The 12,150-nt window shown below is 49.6% G+C and overlaps 1 protein-coding gene across 2 annotated transcripts in view; it reads left to right on the top strand.

The window, feature by feature from the left end:
• Positions 1 to 12,150, top strand: part of ZMAT4 (zinc finger matrin-type 4) — an 83,937-nt gene that overhangs the window by 18,906 nt on the left and 52,881 nt on the right. The gene's annotated exons all lie outside the window — the stretch shown is intronic.

The following is a 12,150-nucleotide window of genomic DNA, read 5'->3' as shown; positions in this document are numbered from 1 at the left end:
GCCCCGCAAGCAGCTATACCAGCATTTAAAGTTCATCTCTGAAAACTCAAGATTCAAAAGACTGGTTTTACTGCTGGTGTCTTATTCTGTAAATTATGTCACTGCAATGTTGTCTGCTGCATGTCTGGTTTTCTCTTCTGTCTAAATTTGCAAAGTCGGGCTGCAATTTGAACATGACTGAAAGCTAGTTCTCAAAGAAACGTAGTTGACAAGGAGATTGATTAAAAGTTCAGCAAAATGAAATCAAGTTTTTATATTAAATGTGCTGTGCTATGCTTTGCTGACTAGGAATCACTGTGCAGAGAATAAAATAGTATTTGTGAATGTAAGCACTTAAGAGGTAGGCAAGTAATAAACAATTAGAGAGAATATATTATTAGAGACATTAGAAGAGCAATTAGCAGCACTGCCGATCTTCAAAACAAAATTAAATTAATTCGTATTAAAGAAGGGAGGAAATTACTGAAGGATATGATGCTGTGAAATCTGCCGAGAAAGGAAACCTGTCTGTGTCTCGGCACCTTCTCCCTGGGGTGTGGGAAATGTGCACTGAGCAGTTCTGCGGCAGCAAGATGTAGATCCTCGTCGTGGTGAGGAGCTGTCTTGGCCTTAACCTGAAAGGAGAACAGAAATTTTCTCATTCATGCTCAGGTGAAGAGGAGTGTGCAGGATCGCTCTGTGCGATGGTTTCACACAGAGGGTTAGAGCAGAGACCTGGTCCCCCTTTGTGTGGTGTTAAGTGTTCAGAGATCAGACTTGTGCATTCACGGGGGCTGCGAGGCTTAGCTGCGTTTTGCCCCTGCTTCTGAGTGCACTAAGACTATCAGTGTCTGCAGTATTTCAACAAAATCAGAATCTGTGCTAAGAGACCAGGAAGATGAAGTTTCCCAAACTTACTCTGATTGAGGCGTTTAGCAATGGATATACAGGGGAGACATTTGTCTCAGTGTGGCTGGTGGAGACATATAAGAAGCTTAATCAATGCATGGTATCAAGGATACTGTGCTGCACTAATGAACAATGTGAACAATAAAACACACTTACTTGTAAGGCACTCGACGTGTCTGTTTTGGTGAATTAAACACTCCTCTGGCTGCCCTCGATGCGCAGCAGAGATCCCTGGCAGCTGCTGTGGAGTCTAAGGCTGCAGTTCTAGGGAGCTGCCGTTTTAGGGACACCTTCCAGATCTTGATAATGGGCGATGCAGATGCCAAATTTTGTCTACAGGAGGCAGAAGCATTGCTGCAGAAACAGAAGTAGTGACTGGTGAGCAATGGGGTGCTCAGCCAATCTCTTTTCTTCTGTGCCTGTAATTGTAGGTATGAGCTGGATCATTAATTCATAGCAGATGTTTTTGAAATGTGGAAAACAACACTTTTTTTGTTGTATATTTCTAGTGCGAGGTGTTGTGCTCATTTGTCATCCCCTGTGAAATCCCAGCAGATGCTGTAGACATTCAGCACAATAATGTCATTACCTAACCTTGCCTGCTGGCTTGCGTAACGCAAAGCAGAGGGATGGGGAGAGCGAGCCAGGCAGGGGGACTGGCCCAGAGCTGGCCGGGGTCTCCTCTGCTGGCCCAGGGGCTGGAGGTGACCCCAGGGGACAGAGGTGACCCCAGGGGCTGGAGGTGATCCCAGGGACTGGAGGTGACCCCAGGGGCTGGAGGTGACCCCAGGGACTGGAGGTGACCCCAGGGGACGGAGGTGACCCCAAGGGATGGAGGTGACCCCAGGGGACGGAGGTGACCCCAGGGGCTGGAGGTGACCCCAAGGGATGGAGGTGACCCCAGGGGCTGGAGGTGACCCCAAGGGCTGGAGGTGATCCCAGGGGACGGAGGTGACCCCAGGGGCTGGAGGTGACCCCAAGGGACGGAGGTGACCCCAGGGGACGGAGGTGACCCCAGGGGACGGAGGTGACCCCAAGGGACAGAGGTGACCCCAGGGGCTGGAGGTGGCCTTGTCCCGCAGCGGTGCCGTGCTTTGCCATGTCCCAGCCACAGCCTCGGCTCTTGGCAGGGACGCTTGGTGCTTTGGAGCATCTGTTCTGGTCACCGCACCCTCCTCATACCCCACAGCCACAGTGAGAGGCTGAGAATCTTCCCTGAGGTCTTACGGGGACAGTGGTGCCGGGTGCCAGGCGTGCCCAGGAGTTGCTCTTGCGGGGCACAGTGGATGTGCACCCCGTGCACGGAACCTTCGGTGGCCGGAGCTCGGAGCAGCATCGAGCCTTGCAGGGGAGGTTCCCGAGTCGTCTCTGTGCTCTGATTGCAAATGTGAACGGGAAACTGCTCTGTAGCACACCCAGCCCCTTCCCGATGAGAGCTGGATGGGGTCTGGAGAGACCTGAGCAAATTGTGAAGAGTCACTTGTTAGGTGAACTTGGCTTCTTTATCTAGCCGGGCATTGGACAAGCAGTATGCAATTTCCCCATGTGCATCAATCATGGAAAATTACTAGAGAATAATTTCTGCAAGTAATTCTTGCTCCGATGCTCTTTCAGAAGGAGCTTGGTCTGCACATCTGCCCTGCAAACAGAGAAGGCTGTTCTTTCTGCCAGGTGCCTTGTTCGTAAGGTGTTTCTCTTCCCTGATTAAGTCAGTGCTCAGAATATTCACTCTTATAACATCAGGATTTGCAACGTGACTGTTCTCATAAAAAACTGTGGTGTCAAATGTACCTGAGCTCCATCCTGCCTGAGACTGCCAGCCCTTGCTGCAAGCCAATTAGTTAATATCAGGAATGTAAAATTCACTGTTTCTTCCTAATTAAAAAGTAGCTGGTCACAATTTTCACACCTCCTCCCCCTTCTTTATTTTATGAAGCACTCTATGGTCAGAACTGATTCTTTTCACATGGAAAATCTCAATTTCAGAAGATTAATTTTTCTGCAAATAAATTTTCATTTAATCTTCTAAAGTTACTTTGCTTCAGCTTTTTGACTGAGAAAAACATACTGTCAATACCAAAGCACACAGTAAAAACACCTTTTGCAGAGAGCAAAACTTTTCATTTTGAATTGACTTGAACTTTCTGGAGAAAAGTGAAACACTGCGAAGGAGAAATTCCGTACTGGTGTGGTGCATGCAGCTTAATAGTTCAGCATTTCCACCCAGCTCAGCCTGCTCACCAGTGTCAGGAGCAGCCTGGATTCCCCCCGTGCTCCTGAGTGGTTTTTTCCTTTGGTTTTCTGAGCAGGGAGCACCAGAGCCGGGGCCAGCCCGGTTGCCCATGGGCGCTGGGGCATCCCGGGGGGCTGCTGGGGCATCCTGGGGGGCTGCTGGGGCATCCCGGGGGGCTGCTGGGGCCTTGGGGCTCTGCCCGTGCCGAGGAGCTGTGCAGAGGGGTGCGCGGAGCTGAGCCTCACGCTCTGAGCTGGCAAAGGTCCCTGTGGAAGAGCCTACTGGAAACCAGCAGTCATGAGCTCCCGGGCTGTGCTGGTAATGCATCTTCCCCCGTGGCATGGTTTGTTTTGGTCAGCAGCGTCCTTACCGAGCCGGCGCTTGGAGAGAAAGGGGATTTATCTGCTGGCTGTCTAGCACAGCCCAGTCAGATCTGCAGCTTTTGTGCCAGGCAATGAAATCTTGGCTCCTTTGTGCATGCAAAATAAGACATTTCTCTGTAAGAAAATAGAGGGAAACAGCGTATGAAAGGGGGATGTTTTTATCTTGCCAAACAGGAATAGTCAGTTCCAATCGCTGTCTCGTCTCCTCCGAATCATCGACCAATAGGTACCTTCTTTTCTTCTGCACTATTTTGCCAAGAATAAAAAATAATTTGATGTCAGTCATGCGATATTAAACAGTATTATTTCCAAGGGCAAGTGTAGTGGAAAAATGACAAAAGAATCAGAGTGTTTGCAGCATATTTTTGCTTTCAACTTGACATACAACAAAACACTGCCCTTATTTTTTGTGCTTTGTGCAACTGTGTGTCTGTCTTTCTTGGATACGTGTGCTGTGCCTTTGCCCTCTTGTCCATCCCTGTGCAAGTGCCAGGTACTGCTCTCTTAGCTGGGCTTCACTGTAGGGCAGCGCTGATCTGAGGAGCTGGCCCTGGGATATTGACTCGTAATGAAGTTGCAGGTGCCCAAATGAGCAAATGCCTTAACAAGCTCTCTGCATGCTGTGATGCTGAGTATCCCAGGAGGTTGCTCTAAAGATATCGGTTAGCTCCCATGCAGCGGTAAGTAAGAGATGAGGCAGATCTCACTGGTTATTGTCAATGCCCAAAAGAGCGTGCGTTTGAATATTTTAATTCTTAAAGAAAATGAATATCTTAATTTGTCCCCTGAAGTATCAGAAAACTCCCTTCCCGTTTCTGCTGCTGGAATAAAGCTTTCAAATACGGATGCTTGATAAAATCCCTGCTAGGTAATAGCTCGCTGTACTGCCGTGATGTGCCCAGCATTCCTCATGTGCATTGGCTCTCCCTTTCCCCCCACGGGAGGAATAAAGACGAAATGGGAAGACTGATTAGATAAAGAATCACAAAAAAGAGCGGAGCGATGCAATGCGCTCCAGGCGATTGCTGGCTGCATCAGTTAGGTGGTGGCCAAATGTGGGGTGCTGTCTGCTGGAGGAGGGGTGTTTCAAGCCTCCTCTTCCGCTCGCGTGCCTGCAGTCAGGTGGGGGGGACGACTGGCAGACCCCCTCCCGGCAGGATGCTACCCGGCGTCTGCACCGCGGCGCAGAGCTCTGTTTGAGGCGTCGGGAGAGCTGTCAGAGGGCTGGGACTCGGAGCTCACGGCTTGTGCTGCAGCAGCTCTATCTGGCATCGGGCTCCTGTGACTTTTATCAGCAACCCGTCACTATTCAAATGCCACTCACCCCTCAAAGGTCCTGCAGAGAAATAACTGAGGCTTCTGCCCCGTGATCAGAAGCTCTTGCAGGTGTGTGACCGCTTTACCATCTGCCTCATACGCTCAGGAGCGGCTGCTGGCCTCTGCACGGGCAAGAGCACGGGAGGAATTGGAGCAGGGCACAGGGCACCAGTGACTGGGGAAGCAGCCGCTGCCACAGGGCTTGCTAAATAGGAGGAGAAGAAAAATAAAATGTACTGTATTTGCTGCAATGCGATTGAAAGTCGGTGCCCCAGAGACGAGATTTTCCTTTTCTGTATTTCCTCGTCTCACCTTCCTCTGGAGTGGGAAGCCTCTTTGCTGCTGGATACTCTATAGATCAGCCATAATTTAACGCTTCCTTCCAGCTCTGTCTTCAAGAGACGTTGGATCAATCACTTTGGTGAGCTGCTCTGTAAATTTGAAAAGCTAAGCTTTCTTAGCTAGCCCTGAGTTCTGATCTCTATATGGAAGTGGCTTCACAGCCGTTAGGAAGATGTTACAATTTATTTTCAAGTTTCTCCTTGAAAATCCTGCCGGAAAATTACCAAATACGCAAAGTTGCTCTCAGATTCCACCCTGAGCTGCATATTTATCACCACATTTGCTCCTTAAGCTGCTATAACACTTTCCTCCATTGTAATCTTTATTGCTTCAGGTGTTCAGATGGTACTTTGCTTTTTCATTTGAAATGAAGAAATATGCCAGGTCTGTAGGCAGAGAAGCCCAGGAAGGTGTCGTGCAAATGTTGGTTCACCTTGTGAGATGAAGGAATGATGTTTAAATGTTTGCGGTGAAGCCTGAGAGGCAGGGGGAGGACAGAGGCAAAGTGTATTAAAATTCAAATGCAGAGGAAACCGGGGAGGACAAATAAAGTGTCGTGCCCTTTGGCTCATCTCCGGAGCTGAGCGCTCTTTGGAATTTCTCACCCTGTCTCTGGAGTGAAGCGGGTGAGCGGTATCGACAGCCTCATCAATACTCCTTGTCTGCGTGGGGCTGGAGTGGTGCTCAGGTTAATCTGCTTCCAGTTGGGCTGTCCTCTGGAAAACTGCATAAAATGATGACTTGTCTGAAGGAATAATAAACACTGTTTACTATTGGCACATTAACGCCTTAAGGATCAAGATGTGTGTGCTCAGAAAGGCAATCCTGTGTCTGAAATATTAATGCAGTGAAAGAGCACGTACCCTATTTAACAAAATAAATGCTACACTAGAACACAAGGAGCTGGAATATTCTGTGCCTGGTGCCAGCTCCCTGCACGAGATGCTGCAGGCATTTCCATGGTGGAGGAGTGGAAAGGATGTGCTGCATCTGGAAATGAAGGCGACACAGGGATCTTGTGTCAGGGAGCCTGCTGATGCTAGCTGTGTATTATCGAAGGGAATGCAACGTTTGCTAGCAATGCCCTCACTGCTGCTACTTAACTGCCAAGTTTTGGCTTGCTTTGGTGAGAGTAACCTGTAAATACTTCAGAGGATGGAGGAGGGGACATTCTACCTGTTGTTCCTATGACCTTCCCTGCAACTGCTGAGAATCTGCTCTGCTGTGGTATACACACACTATATAGTTTTTAGTGGTTGCTCAAACATTACTGTTATTCTGCAGGTTGTGCTGGTGTTTGGTAGAAGAACCTTGGCTTGAGGGGAAATAAAATCAGGCTAAAAAAGCTTTTTTGTGATTTAGTTGCAAAGATGATGAAGGTGCTGTTGTGTTTTTTGTATGTGCACACATAGAGCTCCTGCAGATTGACTTTGTACCCAGTTCGTGCTGTGCTAACAGCAGCAATTAAAGTATGTTGAGGTAAACAGGGCCACACATTGTACATGAAAGATACGTGGATGTCGGTGGTTTATGGTAAGATGCTAGTGCTGCCTTTTCCATTTTCTGCATACATTAAGTATAGACTCACCAGGGCAGCATTAGCTGCTGGATTGCAGTGTGCTTCAGGAAACCAATGTAGATTAAATGGTACTTTACAAGGCTCCGTGTTACTGCTCTGTTGTCAACATTAATGGCTAAACATTATTTTTAATGCACTCTCAGTGTCAAAATCTATTGCTAAATAGCAGCAACAGCAGAGCAGATAAAGCCTTATTGTACAGCTCCCTTCCAAGGTGCCTCTGTGCAGAGTCCCATTTCTGGCTAAAAATAGCTGAAGTTCAAAGGTACTTGCAGAGCAATAATAAAATGCACCAGGGATGAGATGCTGGGGTTAGCAGTAATGGAGAGGTGCAAAGGATGTCACATTAAGCCTACGTGGAATAAAAGTGATGAAACGTTGATCTGTTACCCAAGACGGGCCGCGCTGGCCAAGCCGTCCCCGGGAGAAGTCCCTGCAGCTCTTGCTTTCCCGCAGCAGCCCCTGCCTGCTCTTGATGCACAGGAGGGCACCTGCTTTTCCAGGTATTCACTCTGGCTTTTCTTTAATATTTTAAACTCACGACCCGTGTTTGGATTTGGGTTCCAGGTGTTTGAAAGCAGTGTCTTTAATTCTTGCTGTGTGTTGTGACAAAACGCGCCCACGCGCCGCGCCGGGGCTGAGCGGGCTCTCAGAAGTGACTGGCACTGACGTGCTTTAAAAGTGATTTGTTTCAGACTCGTAAAGCTAGAACGGGAACAAGGGTGGCGCTGCCGGTGCGTGCCGCGCTGCAGAGCTGCTGCGGGCCACTTGTGTGCAGAGGAGATGTTATCTTTGTGTTAACTCTTCTGTTTCCCACTTGATACCAGGATGGTCGTTCTGTACCAGCAGCGAAGTTCATCCACACCTCAGGCATCAATGCCCAACGGCAGTGGCCTGAGCTGAGAAACCTGAGCTGCAGCTGCTTGACATCAGTTGGCTGTGGGCAAACAGCAAGGGTTTAGCTTGATGTGCAAAGCACATCTCAGAGGTTCCAGCCCCACTCGCTGTGTCCCCTGCATCCCCTTTCCCTTGGCACGTTCACAGGGAGGTGCATTGCCTTGAAAAAAATCCCTAAACACCAAGAGAGAAGTCATTTCATGGTTGCATTAGTCTAGGTGTCAGATCCACCTGCAGAGGAAATACGAGGACGTGACGTGAGAAGGGACTTTCAGTGCATTTGGGGAGGATCAGAAGCCTACGGGTGATTCTGGGTGCTGGGAGGCAGGTCCGTGGGGTGCTGGCAGCCTGCGAGCCGGGTGCTGAGCCCTGCTGCTGCTCGTGCCATGCTGCTCCGGCAACAAGCTCTAAAGAGAGTTATTTTCCTGTCTGCAGGGTACACACCAATGCATAGGACAAGAGGTACTTCGACTACATGGAAAATCAATATAGGAAGTGGTAAAGTTAAAGATCACATAGCTGAAATGGTGACTCCTGAGACAGAAAATTAATGCCTTGCTGGTATGCAGGTATCTGTCACACCAGGAGCTGCAGAGCTGAGCCTGGATCGGCAGTTGTGAGAGGGCAGGGCTGGGTGCCGGGGTGGTCACTCCAGCCATGGGAAACACCCCGTAGTACCTGTGGTGCCCCCCCACGCGAGGCACCAGTGCCATCTGCCTGGTGTGTCTGTGTGATGGGGATGCACTGGGGGCGGGAGAAACAAAGGTGGTATTTTCTTTTCCCTTGAACAAATGCAGTTTAGAAACCCTTTTCTCCAGGGCCTCCTGGGCTGGCTGCCCGGGTCCTCTCCAGCTCTTTGCAGCTCCAGTATGTCAAGTGCAGTGGGAGGTAGGTGAGTGGGAGAGGGTGTTTCTGAGCTCTCCTGGAGGAAATATGTTTTATGTGGCCACGGGAGCCCTGAGCTCACACTGCAGAAGAGGGTGTAGTGGGTGAGATTTTTCTCATATGAAGGTGACTGAAGCAACAACAATGTTGATTATAATTAACGTTGTCAGCCTTGGACTGGACGCTTCGACCCTGTGTGATGGCAGAGCGGCAGACACCGCAGCCCCTTATCCCCTGTGAGTCGCTGCCTTTGGGTGCAGCAGGTCACTGCTGTTTGTTTTACTGAAAGCCTCTGAAGTCTTGTTTTTGTGTTTTTAAAACTGCAGTGATCAAGATTTGGGAGAATCTGCTGGGGCCTGTGAAATGCTCCCAGCTACCTGAGATGTCTCATAAGGCTGTTGGTGACCCTGGTGAGGGGATCCATGTTAGAGCTGGCTTGGTGAACAGGGAGAAATGATCACAGATTTAGAGAAAATAAAGTGAGCTAGTGTTTGCTTGGCTGAATAAATCATCAGTAATTGCCTTTATGTGTAAGCAAATTGATGTCCAAACCAGTAATACGTCCACCTGTTGCTTTGAAGAAGCCGGTTTCATGGGGATAAAAATTCAGCTGTGTGCAATTGGGAATTACGGACACGTATCTGTGTGGCCAGAAAGTCACAAGCATGAGTAGACGCTTTTTAAAAAATTAACTCACAGAGGAAAAAGGGGAAGTGGATAGAAATGACCATAAATTATAAATGAGGCTTTACAAAAATTACAAAGGGAGAAAAAGGACATTGGCACCCAGCAGCGTCTGGAATAACAGACGGGAGTTTGTCTCTGCAGCGAACAACAGGGATCTCAACAATAGTGTTTGCTGGTCGTGTGGGTAGAAGAGGCAAAAAAGGGAAGGCGTTTGCTGAAAATACTTCTGTCCTCTATTTAAAAAAAAAGCAGAGGATGTTGTTATATCACAGAATGAGGAATAAATTGGTTCTGTTCCAGCAGAAATTTGGAAGTTTGGTAGGCAGCGATTATGAAATCTAGAATGTTGTTTTTTTGAGTCAGCAGGTCCAGTAATTTGCAACCAAGTACTTGAAAAGAGCTGGCCGCGTGCTCTGCGTTGTCACGGCTGATCCTTCATGGGACTTGGGAGGTGGAGGAAGGTTCTAAGAGAAAAGCGAGCGTGGAGCCAGGCCCAGCAGTGCTGGGGGACCAGTGCGGGCAGCGCAGCCCCCCCAGCTCAGCATGGCTCCTGAGCAAAACAGGCTCTTGGGGGGGACTCGAGTACGGAGCTTCAGGACAGCGTAATTGGTATTCTGCATGAGGTTTAGAGAACTGGGTCTAGCCAAAGTAACTTTCTCTCTTTTGATGAGATTACAAGTAGGGCCAATACGGATAATAAAGTTGGTGTAATCATATGACTGCATGTTTGATGGCAATTTAATTAAGAAACTGCCAGCACACAAAAAAAATCAACACAGTACAAACTAAAAGGATTAAAATCCAACCAGGATTCAGGCTTCTGAGAAAGAATTTATTAGGAACGAAGAGAAGCCACAGCCATTTGGGCTGCCATTGCAGGTCCTTTCTTCATCTCCCCGCTGCGTGTGTCTGCCCGTGCTTGGCGCGTGTCCCCCGGTGCGGTGGGTCTCAGGTCTCTGGCTGAAGAACGGGGCGCAGAGAGGAAAGTCAGACTGACTGAAAACACGATGCTGCCAGCAGAGGAGTGAACAGGCAGATGATAAAGGGAGCTGAGGGGAATAGAGAAATTAGATCAGCTGCAAGTGCAGCATGAGGAAAGCAGCAGAAACGGTTGATCTGAACCTGGCAAGGTGGGCTGGCGGTATGGGAAAGAGTCCCTTGCAAGACGGTGAAATGTTCTAGACTGTCAGGTCGGCTTAAATCAGCGGCGCAAAGTGGGAGCAGATACCGGGGCCAGCGCAGGCTGCGCGCTTCGGCTGACGGGAGGGCTCCCGCAGGGATGGAGGGGTCTCCGAAGGGCTGTCCAGCCCCGCAAAGCCCGGGCTAAAGCCTCTCCGGGGGGCTTCTGGCCTTGTAAAGGGAAACGTGTCCCAGTCCTCCCTCAAGGACACTGCTGCTGCTGGTAGGTTTGCAGAGGAACTGCTAACACGGCGGTGATAAACCCTCTGTAAGGCGGGGCGAGCAGGGCTGCAGCCTCTGAAGCCAGCTCGCCCGTGGCCCCCAGGGCCCTGCCAGCTGCCGCTGCTCCCACAGAGGTGCCGTTGTCTCCTCTCGCCACGCCGCTGCTCGCTCTGGGCACAGGCGTGCTGCAAAACTTGATTTATGCAAAATCAAATTGCATTTCACAGCACAATTTAGCTCTGCTTTGCCCTTTTAGGGTTGAATTGCTGGGACTCTGCTGCCTCTGTCACAATACTTGGTACTAAAATAGATTTGATACAGATAGAAATGATCCATTTATTTCCTTCTATTGATGAGCCTTTTTACAATAGCACATGAGCTTGCAGTGCAGAAGTCTGCAGTTGTTATGTGAAAACAGGCTCTTTCTGAGCTTCCCCCCCTCCTGACATAGAAAGGGCTGTTTCTGAAGCATGTAGGATTAAGTCTGACTTCTTGCCTTCTAAAGGAGTTGTTTCCAGACACTAGAGGCAGAGGATTTAAGTGAAAAAGCCTTTGGCCTAACACTTTGTAAAGCTACAAAAGAAATATTCACAGGCACAGAAATACTCTCTTAGCGCACGCTAAGATAAGATCGTGGTGGCTATTGATGAACAGGCAGGTATCTCCAAAGGCACTGTTCTTGTTCCAGACCGTGGATTTACAGCCCTGTCAAGGTTTTGTCTTTTCTGTACCTGCAGTGAGACGGATCAAAATGGGAGTGGATGTGCCCTGCGCCCACTTTGTGCCTGTTCCCTGACTCCCGCACGTGGTTCCCTGGCCCCTCGTTCCCGGGTATCAGCAGTAACGTGGCCAGCGTTGCCGGCAGGCACGGGGGGGGCCAGCAGAGCCCCTGGGCAGCCGTCCCGGGGGGACCGGAGCTGGCGGGAGGCGGGGATGCTCCGGCCGCGCTCGCTGCCGTGCCTCCGCTGCTCTCAGCCGTCCTGGTGCCGCGTCCTCCAGAGCTCCATCAAACACGCGGGGCTCGGAGCGGGCTGGCAGGGCCTGGCTGGGGCTCGGCAGCGGCTCAGCAAAGGGGCCATGCCACCCCCGCCCTGGCACCCGCCCTTCCCGCGCCTCAGAGCGGCAGCTTTCGAGTTGCTCTGTGGAGGGAAGATAACCCGCAGGGCTGTTTGCGAGCAGCGCGCTAAGAATAATCACTTTGCTCTTGCTGTGGTGTTAGGATGATAAATACACATGTAAATGTAGAAAATACCAGAGATAAAATGGGTGACAAATGGGCTGTGCTACCTCCGCTCCCAGAGAGGGAATGAGATGCTCACTACCTACTTGCAAAGGCCAAGGATGATTTTAAGCTCTGCTTTTATAACCATGGGATAATAAGGCTGCATAAGGAGCCGTGTAGTTTTAAATTATGCCAAACATAAGTTATTTCTTTACCTTAGCATTCATAAATCCAAACAAATGCATAAATAAAGGTGAGAGGTGTTCTACAAAAGGCTGAAGTTTCTCTGCCTTTTAATGCTGTCATTTGGACAACA

This window comes from Tyto alba, unplaced genomic scaffold (genome assembly GCF_018691265.1).
Source record: "Tyto alba isolate M040663 unplaced genomic scaffold, T.alba_DEE_v4.0 Super-Scaffold_34, whole genome shotgun sequence".
Classification (NCBI taxonomy): Eukaryota; Metazoa; Chordata; class Aves; order Strigiformes; family Tytonidae; genus Tyto; species Tyto alba.
Note: the sequence above shows the minus strand (reverse complement) of the source record. Positions and strands in the feature narration are given on the sequence as shown.